This window comes from Trichogramma pretiosum, unplaced genomic scaffold, assembly GCF_000599845.2.
Source record: "Trichogramma pretiosum strain Unisexual culture from Peru unplaced genomic scaffold, Tpre_2.0 scaffold5, whole genome shotgun sequence".
Taxonomy (NCBI): domain Eukaryota; kingdom Metazoa; phylum Arthropoda; class Insecta; order Hymenoptera; family Trichogrammatidae; genus Trichogramma; species Trichogramma pretiosum.
This window is the reverse complement of record NW_019641672.1, coordinates 2,040,504-2,057,074: the sequence shown is the minus strand read 5'-3', so window position 1 is coordinate 2,057,074 and position 16,571 is coordinate 2,040,504. Positions and strand designations below refer to the sequence as shown.

General features: G+C 40.7%; 1 non-coding gene across 1 annotated transcript; it reads right to left on the bottom strand.

Moving 5' to 3' along the window:
• Nucleotides 1-1,827: 1,827 nt before the first annotated feature.
• On the bottom strand, nt 1,828-1,899 carry Trnaq-uug. Its single transcript has one exon. It is a non-coding gene; the product is annotated as a tRNA-Gln (tRNA).
• Between the last annotated feature and the right edge of the window lie 14,672 nt (nt 1,900-16,571).

The window sequence follows — 16,571 nt, the reverse complement described above, 5'->3', positions numbered from 1 at the left end:
CAATGTAACTAACAAAAAAAAATTTCAACAATCAAAACGAGTAGAATAGTTTTCATAGCTGAATCATGGGTGAAAGTCTTAAAAAATCTGTTCATGACCTTTTGCTAAGTAAAACTAATTGTCTCGTTGCATATTCCTCACCAGCATTCACATTCAAATAAAAGTTACGATGAAAAAGCTATAAAGATTATAAGCTCTTGAACAATTAAAAAAATCATCAAACTCTTCAAACATCCCCCAAAGAAAATATGTACATTCCGGGCGTAATATTAACCTCGCCCTTCCATCACAGTTGGCAAGGAAAATAAAGCGTCCGCGAGTTATAAACGATAAGAACCAACAGGATTTTATTCTAGCAATTTTAATAGTGAGCAACAAAAAAATGTCGTCAGGAAGGAAAAAGAAAGTCGCCCTGTACATACATACTCGTACGTAGCTTTATAGTATAGGATTTAAGAAACAAGCGCATGCAGCCATAAAATATGAAGATTCGGGTTATAACTCGCTATGAAATGAAATTTTTATTTAATTGCGCAGGCTGAAACGATTTTTCTTTATAATAAACTTAGAGCGATTGTAAGCGTTAAAAAAATATGCATTATTTATTTACTATCGAATAAAGCCACCAATGTAATAACCTCAGTATGTAAGCTTCAAAATTTTGTTTATGTATTTTTCCTATTCGTAATGGAATGAGACCGAAAAAGCTTTTTTCCGTTCAATTATAGAAATTGTATCCTCTGTGTTTCATTCATGAAAGATATTTTTTTTATTAAGTTTATGCACATGCTAAGAATTCGTTGCTGTTGATGTTTGCAAGGGTGAATGATGATGAAAAAATTGTGGAGAATACGCTTGTGGAGAAGGTAGAAGTAAGTAATTGGGTAAAAGTTATTATCATAATTGTTGATTTGAAATGTTACAAATTTATTTACAATTATTTTAAGAAAGTATTAGTGAAATTTTAAAAGTGAAAAATAGCAAAAATTATAGTCTAGTATTATAGTATACTATTTTCGATAGGTTCTTTGTATTAAACTATTAACAAACACACTGCATCGAAAAATATGTCAAATATTACCGGAGTAAAGATGATACCAAAGCCAAAATTTCTAAAATTAATTTTATAGAACTGAAAGCCTAGCATGAAGATGGAACTTTCCCTTTCATTATTAAATATATTCAAATGAAAAAAAGAACCTTCTAAACTTTTTCTATTTTTAAGTATTCTAACGAAAAGTACACAACTGTTTTGAAATTTTGCATGCAAGATAATCCGTTAAATATAACCAAACCATAGATAATCTCTACTCCTCAAATGTAAATTGAGAAAGTATTTTACGAGCATGCAAGTTATAGCTCTTGGGGTAAATTCAAGTTTCATGGTGGCGTTGTCACATCTTGATGAACTTTCCGTAACGATGGCCGTAGTTGAGCTGAAGTTGATTACTTCATACATAACTTGAGAGTTTATTTAATAAATAATCTATCGTGACGAATAACATTATAAAATGTAATAAAATTTGCTTATTTCATTTTTCAAACATTTTATTGCTTAGAAAAAATCATTTTCTTTAAATTTAAGGGAAGTTGAATTAAAAAATGTTCTCGCCTGTATTCCTCTCAAACTCATTTTTAAATCAAATTTATATTTTCCTCACAAATGTTGGAACCGTGAAAATTATTATATAAACATTTATCCATGTAAAATAGCAGCGATTCAATTAATGCAAAAATAGAATTAATATACAATTGATGAGAACTATTTAAACTATGCTTTTATAGTACACGCAAAAGTAATCAAATCTTTAAGAAAAAAATAGAAACAGGTCCCACCGAGATTTGAACTCGGATCGCTGGATTCAAAGTCCAGAGTGCTAACCATTACACCATGGGACCGCGAGAGGAAGGCTCTTATTTGCGTATTTCAGAATTGATTCCTTTTTTTCCATTGATTTAACTTGTACTTTTTAATTTTTTATGATATAAATATCGAAATTCGTTGTATGTAAAATTCATTCTTCAACATAAACAATTATTACTATCAAATAGTAAATGAAATAATATCTCATTGATTGCCGATAAAATGTTTGTAAAATAATTTAAATTGCAAATGATATTCATGGTCATTTGAAACGTATAAAAAACTACCTTGCAACTGCTTGTCGTGATCAATCACTTTAAAACTCAAATCTTTTCATTGGTACATTCAAATCGCTCCAAAGTAATCGCCCATTCGCGTCGAATTTATCTTGACAAAAAGTGAACGCTTATAAAATAAGCGAAGTGACGAATAAAAAGCCATAAGTGAATAAAGGGTCCGAGATAAAGATGAAGTGTCAGACTGCTGTCATCTCGCGAGCTGCGTGCGCGCATCACAAGTTGATGCATGCGTTAGCGCCACGTGTCGACGAGCTCAGTCGAGCATGAATTCCACGCGAGAGTCGCGTGCCTCACGAACATTTATATATGTATGAGCTTCATCCACTTTTTTACTTATCGTTGTATATCTTGTATTATTTTGAGTAAAAAAGAAAATAGTTTTGAAATTTTTTAGAACAATGAATCGGTAGCATAGAGTAATCAGTAAATGGTGGGAAAAAATTTACGCGTTATCTTCAGTCAATTAAATTACTGGAGAGGCAACGTTTGGACGGTATAGCCATGTAATTATAAATCGAGGCGTAAATTTGTACTGCAAGTCGCGAAACGCAGGAATCAAACTGAAGAGATAATCCGGAAGGCATGAAATGCCAAGTAACCCCTATCGCGCCACGTGCCCAGCGTACGTTTGAGACTTTAAAATTCACTCAGATACGTTGGTCGATCTATACGCTAAGTGAGAAAGAAAAAGAGGGAGAAAGACGTATCGAGGGTGCAGAGAACTTGAGAAACGTATATTCAGCGACGGATTTAGTGTACAACACCAGCCGAAGAGGGCACGATGACATGTGCCTCTCTCCCGTGAAAACTTCTCGTAATAGGAGTGTGCGACAGCGACTGTACTCGGAGCGGCAAAGGCTTCGGTACAAAAAAAAAGTCGAACGTCACGCCTGGCAACAAAAGGGCCTGTGACTAATGCGCGCGATTACACGACTCTCTCGATGTGTAGTTGTGCAGTGCAAGACAATAGATAGGAGATAGGTCGAGCCTAGCGCGCAAACGTTTATATTACCTACTAGAAAATCATCGACATATTGTTCGAACGTGCGTACACGTTGGCTGGAGATAATTAATGTCAGGAAGCGACAACGCACGTACGATACATATTATTGCGCTCTATATGTATGTATCAGAGCGTTCCGCCTCGGCTGCGGCGCTCTTTTCGCTCCCTTTTCTAACTCGCACACGATTTTTCTCATGCATATTATTCTGATTGGCGCGACTGCTGAGCCGCTGCCACGATTGCCGCTGCTTAATCGAGAGCATTACTCCCTTTCGTTTTTAATTAGCGCTGCGCTCTGTGCGCGGCCATCTCTCTCTCTCTCTCTCTCTCTATGTACATACAGAGACCACTTTTGCATTCGTATAATACACGCATTATGCACGCTTGCTTTGTTTTTCGTCTTTGAAGAGCTATTAGCTTTTAAATAGACGATTGTTTTTATATGCCCACTTCTCCTCGTTTCTCTTGGTGTACGCGTGTTTAGATTATTTAATGGCGTGTTCACTCATCAACGGCTTGTTGATTTTTCTCCAACAGCTTTGATATGCAAAATATAATTGTGTCAATTGCCCTTGTTATAAAATGGATGGATCATTCGGATGCAGGAAAATATCAATTCGTGGTTTGTATTTTTAACTCTTGACCTCTAATGCTGGTTCAACGAGCTGTAAATAATTTTACCTATGAAAAATATCTGCTAAAAAGTAATGTTTTTCTTTTGATTGCTTTAGAGATTGAACTTTTAATAATCAAAAAGTTCGATTGATATGTACAGATAAGATAGATTAGAATTGGTTTACCGTATTAAATATAAATAATTGAACATTACAAATATTTATGTGGCATATATAATTCAAGATTGAACTATAAGAAAATAGTTGTGAATGCAAAGTTCCAGAGGTTTAAAAATATATTCCATGTGACACAATCATCAAAATTCGAGGAATAAAAACGTCACGGAATTATTGTTGATACTCGAAATGTAAAATCGTGAAGCGCAAATTCCCAAAAGAATATTCCATCAATAAAATTATCGGAGCATTTAATGGCGGCACGTGCTGGGCGCAACGTCGCGCATCAGAAACACTTTATTAATCCATCACTTACTCATCTCCGACGCATCGTTAGACGATTCCCTTTTTAAAAGTCGTATCTCGCATTTGATGTTGTTTTCTCTGTCAATCAGTCAATCGGCGTGCGGCACAGGCGCAGGCTCAGCCCTTCGTGCAGCCACTGCCGACTATGTACAATGTCGCATAGGTCAAACCGCACACACTTTCGCACACAAGCGCATGAGTACGGAGGCCGGAAGATCGACCGATATTAGAAACGATAACACGGATACAATAAAAGGAAACGCGCTCGATGGGAGAGAGGGGGTCGGAGACAAGCACGCACTATTATTGTTCGATTCAATGTAGGACGCTTCTCTCTTTCTCTCTCCCTGATGCTTATTCGATTCGGTGTGAATTTTCTCACGAATTCCACTGTGTATTACTTGAGGCGCAATAGGATTGCTGCGACTTGTTGTGCAGAGCATTATGTTTGTAGATCGATTTGATGTAATTGTGACAAATATAAACGCATGCTAATAATGATACGAACGCCACTGGTGGTAGCGGCGCGCCATGACCCGACCGAATTCGCACCATAAAAATATAATGCTATTTCCGGACTCAATATTTACTCTGCACCGATCGCATATCGAACAAAACAAATGAACATATAGATATAAGTGCGAAACGTATACATTTTCATTACTTTTTATAGCAATATTTCGACCATTTCACGTTTGACAGTTACTATATTTTCGGACACGTATAAATGCTTTTTGCGTAGTCTAGCGCATTTTATGGTCAGAAAGCGTGCGCGCCATAATATTTTTGTGTACGATGAAATAAAATGAATTATTTTTTATGACCGATGGGAAAATAAACTACAGACACCGTATATATAGAATCGTGGAATAACTTCAACAAAGCTAGATTTAAATTTTATTTTTAGATAAGCTCGACTTGAATGATAAAGACCGAGAGCGAGGATATTGGACAGTGCAATTTCCCCTCGATCGCTGCAATAATTACACAAAGATAAATTGTTATCCGTGTTTTCAATCAATTATCAAGCTCTCGCGCTTGGATTTACCTTTTCTTTTGTGCGACAATACGACTGCAAACGATCGCTCTCGCAGTTGTCTTTTAGCCTCGGCGTCGGCAAAAAGCACGAAGAAAAAAGAAACAGTCTACGTCGCGCGTCCCGGTGCGCGCCCGTCTGATTTAAGTACCGGGCGTAATTAATTTTATTCAAAAACTTGCGCGTGCCTGCCAAGCCGGCAGTTTCAACTAGCGCGCGAACCCAACGCGAATATCTCGCCGAGCGTTCTCGAAAAAATGTAAAACACAATTATCGAGTGTATATAAGCACGCATACATAAAAGTAAAGCAAATTTATTGCGCCCCTCGAAAAGGAGCAGTGCAGGGCGCCGTCGGAGGTGGGTGCTGGATTGGTTCACACGAGTACACGAGCGAGCCGTAACAGTCTCGAATGCCATTTATCACTGACTCTCTCGCCTATGCAACTAATCAATCTCTTGGAAAATCTTGAACATGCATAGCGGTGTCAGAGGCCTCTGCAGGATGGCTTACTTGGGTGCAGCGGCCAGTAGCGATTAACGTTGAAACGCGTACAGGCCGGACTTTCAGCTTATATTCGTAAAGCTAGGCACGGCTGTTATTGCAGCCGCCGCTCATATAGCTCAATAAAAAGTAATTCCACCTGCGTACGGATTTTTTTTATCCCTGACAGACGTAGCATAGGTTATTCGTGCGCGCGCGCGAGGGGGCTACTCGCGCAAAGCCAATAAATTTCCCGATCAAACACTCGGGGATGCGTTCGAAGCGCTGCCGAGATGCAAGCGACGCTCTCTTGCTTTTTTTTTCGTAAAGCTGCCATTTAGCCGATCTCGGGCCGTCAAGGGCCATGAGTGCAGCTCTTATTATCGAGCTCGATTCGAGTAAAAGCATACGGTTTGATGCATCGTCGGCAGCAGTTGGCGCATCCCGACTGGAAATCGAAAATCCAATCATGCAGCCAACATCCGTCTTGAGAATTCCGACTCGGCGCTGATGAGATGGGGTTATACGCGTCTACAGACTACATGACGTATAGGTATAGGGCAGCACAAGGCACGTCATCGCGCGTAAATCATTGGAACGTAAGACGCTACGAGGCTGCACTGCTTGCGCTACATATACCTGGCAGCGAGTCTTGAATTATCAATTCGCTATATACAGCTGCTGCGATACACGCTCACTGCCACACGGCTAATATGCATACATTACCAAGATTCGCGTACACGATCCTACAAATAGACGCGTATATAGGCTGTAAACAGCAGATGCTGCGCCGTCGTATGCGGGACATATCGACTCGTCGAAATCTCGCCTATATGAGCAATTCTCCAAATAAAACGCATTTTTGGAGGTAGAATCGCGACAAATTTTTTTTTCAACCTACGCGGATACGGACCTCCGGGAAATGTTTTTGGGGGTCCTAGAAACATGTAACCACGTAGGAACCATTGAAATTTCAATAGTGCTTATTTTTATAGCTACTTTTGTGATTTAGAGGACGAAAATCATGTTTTCTCGTAAATACGGCTAATTACTCAATTTCTAAGTCGCTGAAAAAGTATCAAAACTCATCTAAAAAAAATAACTGGCTACTGTGTTCGATAGGAAATTTTCTCAGCTTTCCAATGGTGGTATCAGATTTTCCGATAAGTCGCACATTCACCGAGAAAATCGCCATCAGACGTGCCAAGCTAAATATCTCGAAAAACCCGGTACGGAAAAACTGATCTTTGAGGTTTATTTTCGATTTTTTCTCGTGAAAATGAAATTTATCGGAAAATCTGACTACACCATAAGAAAGCTGAGGAAATTTCTTATCGAAAGCATATCTGCATTTATTTTTTCAGTCGAATTACGAGCTAGTTTTGATTGTAGCGAGCTGAAAACCTCGCGACCGCGCTGAATCAGCTCGGAAACAGAAAACAGCGAACAACGTGAAAGAAATTCCCATGTATAACATTGTAATTCCACCGAAAAAATAAATAAAGATATACTTTCGATAGGAAATTTCTTTGGCTTTCTCGTGGTGTAGTCAGATTTTTCGATAAATTTCATTTTCACGAGGAAAAATCGAAAATAAACCTCAAAGATCAGTTTTTCCGTACCGGGTTTTTCGAGATGTTTAGCTTGGCACGTTTGATGTCAATTTTCTCGGTGAATGTGCAACTTATCGGAAAATTTGATACCACCATTGGAAAGCTGAGAAAATTTCCCAACGAACACAGTAGCCAGTTATTTTTTTTAGATGAGTTTTGATACTTTTTCAGCGACTTAGAAATTGAGTAATTAGCCGTATTTACGAGAAAACATGATTTTCGTCCTCTAAATCACAAAAGTAGCTATAAAAATAAGCACTATTGAAATTTCAATGGTTCCTACGTGGTTACATGTTCCTAGGACCCCCAAAAACATTTCCCGGGGGTCCGTATCCGCGTAGGTTGAAAAAAAAATTTGTCGCGATTCTACCTCCAAAAATGCGTTTCATTTGGAGAATTGCTCATATATGCCTGGCTCCTTTGGCCGTTAGACGTTTGCGCGTATGGCTTTGCTCGGTAACTTATATTGCAGTCGTCATAGTCTGCTGCTCTAGCCGCTATTTTCACACATACCCGCCACCACCCGCCGAGCAGATAGCACAGCGATATCGCGTATTAAGGTGAAATATACATTTAATACGAATCTCTAGCGTATATCTCTCACTCCGATCGTTAAACTGCGAGAGGTCGTATGCGTGCGGACTCGAGCGAGAGAAAGAGAGATGATCTCGCGCGGTATTACGTTACCGAGTCTTTCACGAGCCGCTGAGTCTTATGGCTCCTCTACGTACTACTAATCGCTATCGTTTGATCTGGCCAATTAAAAATTGTCACCTCGCCGGTCACACCCTATGCTTTAGCGCGGAAAAAGAAAGGGTTGCTTCGAGCCTAAGCATCATAAAGCCTGAAACAGCCTCGGGACCCGAGAGACGCGCGAGTGCGATTGTTTGGACAGATAATTGAGAAGAGAATTTTTCATTAACGCCAAGAGTGAGAAGAAAAAAGCCAAAGGGTTGTGAGCGATGATTCCACGCCACTGCAAAGAAGCTCCCTCTCTCTCTCTCTCTCTTTCTCGTTTGTGAGAAAAGAAGCCTTTAAAAAGCTCCGGGATTGAAAACTCACTACCAGGGATAATCATGGCGCAATACGCGCTTTGCGGCCAGCGGCGGCTTAATAATACTGCTCATCGGACACCAAAGCTCGCAAGCTTCCTGCGCGTGTCTTTGATATAAGCGTGCATTAATATGATTCGAAGAGCAGCTCGTACGAGAGGTTCCATTTTAATTATAAAACCTTGCCCATGCGCGCGTATATACGTCTGCGAGCTTCGACGAAGAAACTCGAGATATGAGAATTCGTGATTTTCCGGCATGATTACCGGAGCTGACTATTGTGCCTCGACTCCCGGCCTCGCGCACAAATAACAATCCCGACGCGACAGCGACAACTCGTCGTCAGTGGGAAGAAAAATTCTTGATCCTCTATATCGTCCTGCAAGAATTCCTCTGGAATGTACGTATTTAATAACGAAAAAGAGATTTTGCTTCTCGGCCAAGCTGTTGGCATCAAAATTAGATACCCGAGCGAATTGGGCGTCTAGCAGCTGCTGTCGACGCGGCATTCTTAAGTGATAATTCACGTGGCTAAGCAGTTTATTGCATTTAAAATTATTATCTATATACGTCACGGTATAGTATTTAGCACTGCGATAAATCTGTCCACTTTTTCTTCGCTCGCCGGCTCAACTTCAAAGTAATGGCATAATCGACGAAACAATAATGTTAATTGAAGTAACGCATGTGCGAGGGCGCGTCTATGCACGTAGCAATAATTCACCCCTGGCTCGATACTTGGAAGGGAGAGACGCTGCCGGTCAGTTTGTAGCTGTCGTCCTCCTTGCCCGTCAGTAGCCTCCCTCCCCGAAATTCTCTCTTGCACTCTCGAGGGATACGCAGGTTCTCTTGGTTTGGCCTTGGCTTTCCGGTCATGCATCAAGTCTGTCTGCAGTATCGTAACTCGGGAGCTGGCGTGCGCGAGCGGAAACGTCTCGCTCGCGCTTTGTCGCGCACACGGACGCACGAGAGCCGCTGCAGCCGGAGCTCACTCAATAAATACGAGAGTAAGCGAGACACTTATATATACATGTAGGCAAGGATATAGGCGCGACCTCGTCCAGCAGATATATGGCCCGAGGTGAACGACGTATCTAATCTAACCCTTCTGGACAAGATAGCCCGTGATGGCTGCGCGCTATATAACCGCCCCCGCGCTATACGACCAGTGCCACTACTACTGCTACTACTACTACTACTATACTGCTGCTACTACTAGCGAGTCGAGCGTTAACTTGCCTCCGGTTTTCGCTTTAAGGATAACATACGCACGTACGCACACGCGATATGCGTGCGTGGCCCAACAGCTAAGCTTCCTATGCTTCTGTGTACACGTGTTTGTGTGCTTTTCACGTGAAGCGTAATTAATTAAGCTTTTACTTGGACATTTGCTGAGAGGCGCGTTTGGATATACTCGGACTGGCGAGCGTAGCTCGACTGTTCAGTTCGCCAGCATAGCAACGTACCGCAGAATTTTAATGCACGACCCAGAGTTTAGAAGTAAATAATTTGTTATTCGTAAATTTGGTTATGAAAGCATGTTTCGCTCAAGGGGCGAAGCGGCTCCGGCTCACTCCGCATCTACGAGTTTGATAAATAGCTCTGATCTGATTTTATTCAAGCCGAGCAAAACTTTTGCTCTAACGTGTACACTCACAGCCTATATACAAGCCGTAATGTAAGTGGATGAAAAACTCGTGCAACTATCGTAGTCGACATGGCCTTAGATGTTTTGAATAATTCATTTATTTTTACCTTCAAAATATCGAGGAAATGGACACTTGAATTAACGATTTGTATAAAAGCTCATTGTCCGTTGGATGACGCAATTTTTAAAATTGCATACCCAGGTTAAGGTATACGCGTGCGAGTATTTTAAAGTAATTAGAAAAAACTAATCTTCCTTCGCCTATTTCCATTTGAATTAATTTAATCGACGTAGTCGGGCATTTTTCAATCGTGAAGGAAAAGGACCCAGCTGCTGCTGTTGCTGCCGCCACCGTTGCTGACGCGATATACCCGTGATAAAACTCGCCATCCTCGTGCCTGCATTTGTACAGCTCAACAGCACTTTCCCATTCGCTAATGCCATGCAGCATTCGTCCTGCGGGAATTTCTCTCCCTCCCTCCCTCTCTCTCTTTTCTCTCTTTTTCTCTCTCTCACTCTGGTCTTTTTTCTTTCCAAGCCGATGGCACTTTATTCGGAACGAAATGTTCGGCCCGTGTGATAAGTTTTTCGACAAACTGCAATTTCCTGCATATCGAAGCTAAGAGCCGAGCGCGACGAACTCGACATCGCGAGCATAATAAAACGCGATTTTAAATTAATCGTTCGTCAGCGAATATAAACTGGCAGTGTTTTTTTATCATAAAAGTATGAACCATAGCCGTGCGCGTCAAATTTTTATATTCAAGTTTCTATTTAAGCGCATTGACAAATGATGGAATAATCGTCTTATCGAACTTTGCCATCGCTCATTCGTACCGACTGCGATGAAACTTATAACAACGTCACTTTTCTCTTTCTCTCTCTCTCAGAGCAGCAGCGGCGGCAGATAGTCCTCTCATTTAAATGTTAAACAACTTGCCTCTCTAGAGAATTATATATACACGATCGTTGTGCCTTATGCAAGCGATTGCGTATTCCATTTATCATGACTCGGAGCTTTAAGAATATGTATGTATATATCTTTGTGCGGTGCAATCGCGCGTGAAAGCTTAATTTTCAGATCGGCTCTGCACGGCACCGATCGATATGGGCCTCGCAATTCGGGCTCCAAGCTGCACACTCGATATAATATGTAAATTTTATCCAAGAAGAACGTCTTGCTCTTGTTCTCTGTGTTATGCAAATATCAGTTTCGGTAATCATTAAGTGGAAGCTGATGTCTTCCATCGGTATAATGTATACTAATAGTCGTGAAAAGTACATTCGCGCATTTGATGAGTGACTTTACTTGAGCTGAAAAAAAGATGGCAACCGCCTACAAAGTAGAAGGCCTGAATACATTATTGCCATTTTTCGAACTAATCGATTAAAGTAAATTTGGTGCAAGAGCCACAAAAATTACCTTCGAATTTTTTTAGTCTTCAGTCAATAATGAATAGGATTACTTGCCTGTTGTGGCAACTTGTTCAAATATTGACGAAACAATTCAATTTCGAGTTTTGTACTAAACAAGCGAAATATTCGTCTGTACTCGTTCGATCGTTAAAAGAATGAAAATTGGACCTTACCGAACCCACAAGAGTACATTTTCCCGATAAAACTCGCATTCGACTCGTTTTTGGTTCGTTAATGGAACGGGTCGTCGAGGGTGAAAGTGCCTTCTGAAAACAGAGAGCCAAGCCGCACGCTAGAAAGGAGTCATACTCCCAGGGGTGAAGGAGAACCGACTTCAATAGTTTCGCGGAATTGCCGTGGACAGACGAATTCATCTTATTCCAGTCTTTAGGCAGTGCTGATTTGATTTTCGAGTGCCGCTGCTGTTGCTACCGGATAGCACTGCTAAGATATTTATTTGCCATCGATAGTCTCTCGCCTCCGCTTTATTGACTGCTCTGGTCTCTCCTCGAGTAGCTTGGTCGCGTCAGTTTCTTTCATTTTCCTCGACGTGAGCGGCTATTTCGCGTCAAGTTTTTATATCGATCGTTATTTACGACGACGAGTTTATTTATGACTTTAGGAAAGAAGACGCAAGTGACCAGTGAATAATGATCGGATTAAATTATGAAAGCTATTGCTTTGGACGAACATTTTTATAAATATATAAGGTCATCGCAAATAAGACATGATCATGTATATAAGTTGACTTTTACGAGCGCCGATCGGAATCATTTAGCGACGAATCATCAAGTTACATCTCTAGCATATCGTCTACAATAAGTATTAGGGAACTCATTTCAAGAAATTGTTATTTTATTTGATTTATATCTTAAGGTTATTGACCCTTTTTCGCTCAATAATAAATATAAACAATTCAGTTTTACTCATAAAAAATTGAAAAAAAGTATATGTAAATACCGGTGTCAAGTTTTGATCTTGTGAAAAAATTTTTTCAGAGATTAGTAAAAATAGGAGCCTCGCTGAGGTAAAATAGAGACAATGATCTTACATAGGTTCTTATTGCTGCTGCTTTCAATCGACTTCAACTTGTTATATAATGTGAGCGAGAACACATAATTTTACCCCCCCACGTTAAAAATAAAGAGCTTAGCACTTGCTTCTTTCGGATGTGCATTAAAAGTCGTGAAAAAATAACGCCAGTTGTCGTAAACATTAAAGATTAAAACTAAAGAACGGAGCATTGAAAAGATGGTTTTCGGTGAATGATTAATTAGTCGTCAGCGAGTACGAAGCTCTCATCGTTCTCGTATCGTTCTTTGTATGCGCCTGCGTATATCGTATTTGCAAAGGCGTCCAGCGATCGTATTAAAGTGAATTTCACGCGTTCTGTAAACGGGGGTGTAATGCGCGGAGTATTCTGCAACAGGCGCACGGTAGCGCGTCCCCATTAATCAATGCTGTGTGACTGACCAAGAGAGAGACAGAGAGAGAGAGATGGACAGAAAGAGTATCCTGAAGGGCTTCGAAATCGCTTGGGCTGACAGTATATAGCCGGCAACTATTTCGTGCATTACACATGCCAGCCGCAATGCGGTTACATGCCAACAGCGAGAATCCCGGGACAGCCGACCTACGAGACAGAGGAGCGCGATATTGTTTGCCTCGTGTTACACCGAGAGGACCACGACTATTTGCGATTGAAAAATAATTAATTTTTTCTCTCGACTGTATTGCGATTCGGCGATTCGTGCAACATAGCAGCTCGATGGACTGGTCTATTGCAGCAACGAACTCGATGCCACGAGGTATTGCGCGGTACAGTATGTGCTAAACATTGGCTGCGACGCGAATATTCCTGGATATTGCAAATCGAATGAGCACAGTTTTCGACCCAAGTCAGCAACGCTTTGATGACGATCACTTTTTTGTTGGCAAAGTTTAGCCGAGGCTTTTTGCGCGAGAGCTGGAAAATTCGTGGAATATCGTCGTGGCATAAAAAAGTCGTGACAAAGTTAAACGATAAACTAAGGCTAATCCTTGGCCTAAAAAGACAATGAATTCGCGTGGCTTCGTTCTCCTGGAGTGTCGCGCATCAGCACTTCTTCATGCACTTTCCTCGGGGGCTAAGACGAATGAACTATCTTCATACTTATATATACTCTCAGCTTTCCATCTCGATTCAGGCCATTACTTCCTCAAACATTCTCGGCGCTCGCAGCTCAAAAGACTTGAATTTTGTCGCCTTCCTTTCCTTCCCTCTCTTTCTCTCTCTCTCTCTCTCCGAAAAATTACCCAATTCCTATGCCCGTTCATCAGGAGAGCTAGCATGCATATATATAGCTCATCTATATAGCCAAGCCACGTATAAAGTCCTTCTACATCGGGAGGGAAATTTCGCGATGCTCCTAATTAGGCTCCTAATTTTCCAGGCGGGAGGGAGACAGAGAGCTTATATATACTGCAGAAGTAGAAGCTCTCTGGCAGCTGTCAACGCGCGACTACGATAAGCAGAGAGAGAGAGAGAAGTAGAGACGTAGATCCGAATGAGCCTGATGACTGACACGTCGGGCTTCCTCGTATCAGTCATATATTATACATGTAAGCGTTACACAATATTATATAATACAAACGCAATTCAGCAGGAGTAACTCAAAGCAGTAAGACATTCTTCGTTGATGAATATGTAATTACGAGTGATTCGCGCGGGAGAACGACACAAGTTCTGAAAAAGCACTCCTGAGAAAGGCTTAAGATTGAGCAGTTATTTTCAAAATAATTCTCAGCCGTAAGTCGAAACGATATTCTCAGCATCGAAGTTTCTTAGAGCTTTTCTTCGACAAATGCAGCAACTCTCGTTAATTCGAAGCGAGAGAGCAGTAGAGTTTTCCCCTCGACACGAACGGAGCTCACGTGGATTTATATGCTCGCAAGCTCTCGCTCTCCGAGTCTATTTGAGTAAAAATGTACGCGATGTCATTTAACGATGGTCACGCATGAATTGCATCGTGTAAATGCTGCGCTTTAGGTGAACAAGAGGAGTGAGCCTGAGAGAGAATGCGAATCCTTAGCAGCAATATCTCCTTCAAGACCTTTGCAAGCTGTTACTAAGGATTCATGGCGTGTTGCCATGGAGACTGCGCGTGTGGCAGCAGTAACATCGGCCAAGAGCCTATTGTTGCAGCCTCTGGCGCTTAGTTTGATTCACCCTCATATTATATATCACCCATACACACATATAAATATACGTGCTACAGATATTGTGCACGGATACGCGTATGTAGCTACGAAGACGAGGTAGCTCACGTCATCCCTCGCATATATAGCTAGAGGATACGAGTACTTTTACTCTAGATCAATTAAACATATTGCTAATGATCATTATCAATCATAATCGCAATAGCGACTAGATAAAAACAGGAAATGGTCGTCAATTTTTTTAATCGAGTACGGTGAAAAAAACCAAAAGTTCTCGAGCTCGAGTTTGTCGTTGCGCAGTGGATAACGAGACAGTAGTACACTTCATTTTCACTTGGACCTTAAGTGTAGCGCGTTGTGCACGCGGATACGAGTAGGTGCAGAGCAGAGTAGTCGCACAACTATGCAATACACACACTCTCTGGCAACAAATGCAACGTTCTTAGGGACATCGCACGCGAGCCTCTAGTGCGCGCCTGTATATGAAAAGTGCAGAGAGAGCGGAATACTTGTTGTGAAAATGAAAAGAAGAACGAGACCTTTCTTATGCGCGCCGTGGACTTGGCTGGCGGCTCGCGAATAGTGCTCTGCAGCGCGCCGAGCTACGCAGTTAGGAATTGTGCAGCTTGCGACGTGCGTGACGCGAGCTCGCTGGCAAAAAGAGTTTGAAGATGCTTTAAAAGAGTCCTACCCCAGCTCGACATGTAGATAGAAAAAAAGATGAGTCGTTCGTCATCGCCATAGAAAACGCATATTCATAAACGTACGTAGGTATTACCATGTACTCGCGTGGGAAATCTCACTCTTTTCCTCTCGCGCGCGTTCCCGTATACTGATTAATAGCAGTAAAACGTGAAGAAAACATGCATACGTGCGCGCGCTTTTTATCGAGCAACGTGTACTGTTTGTCGTATACGCCTACCCAGAGAAGAGATTTTCCTTTTTTATATTTCTACTGCGTCTGTCGGATTGTAGCAAGAACCAAAAGCTCCACGTATATAATGCCTGGATCTGAGTATGAAAAGTCAAAAGTTTAGTGGTTAATTGAAACTAGAAGCACCAGCATTTTATATACCAAAGATCAAATAAATACTAATTGGATTGAGCTTGCGTTGCAAGTGAATTTTCTCTGCCACGAGGAAAAAAAAGAAACATAAATACACATAGGTTCGTGAGCAAAGCTGCACTTACATTTGTATTTTAAAGGATTTTTTTTCTCCATATCAAATATATTATGTAACTACGAGAGTAAGTGAAATCAAACGTAATAGTTTGGAGCTTACTTTTCATTGCATGTCGGTATATTTGGACGATCCATCACGTAGATTGGCCATGAATAGCGCCGCTAATATTACTATTTTTGTAGCTTTTGAACTTCGTATAATTGCTATTGGTTGACCGAGGTGATGGAGTTTTTTGATCGTCATCGTTTTATATCGAAATAGCCGACAAAATTCGTTTGAAAAAATTCAGTCACATATGCAGCAGTTCAAAAGGTGCAATTTAACAACTCTGAATGATTAGTTACTTTTTTTGAATCCACTTTTATCAACGTCATTTGAAAGCCAGAATAATAATAATAGTTATATGATTGAGCAGTAAAAAATGAATTTACAACGAAAACGAAAACAAGTTGATTATTATTATTTTTATTACTATTTTTTTTTATAATTATACTATTATTATTTTCTATTTTCAAGGACTTTAACTCGAACTTAAATACTTAAGACCGGGTAACCCGTAGACACACTAAAGCAAGCTCAAGAGAGTGTAATATTCTGTTCTCCTTTTTTCGACGTCCTAAAATACACGACGGAAAAAAAAGCAATGACAAAAAAAGGGTGTAAAGCGTTTGCTTTAGCG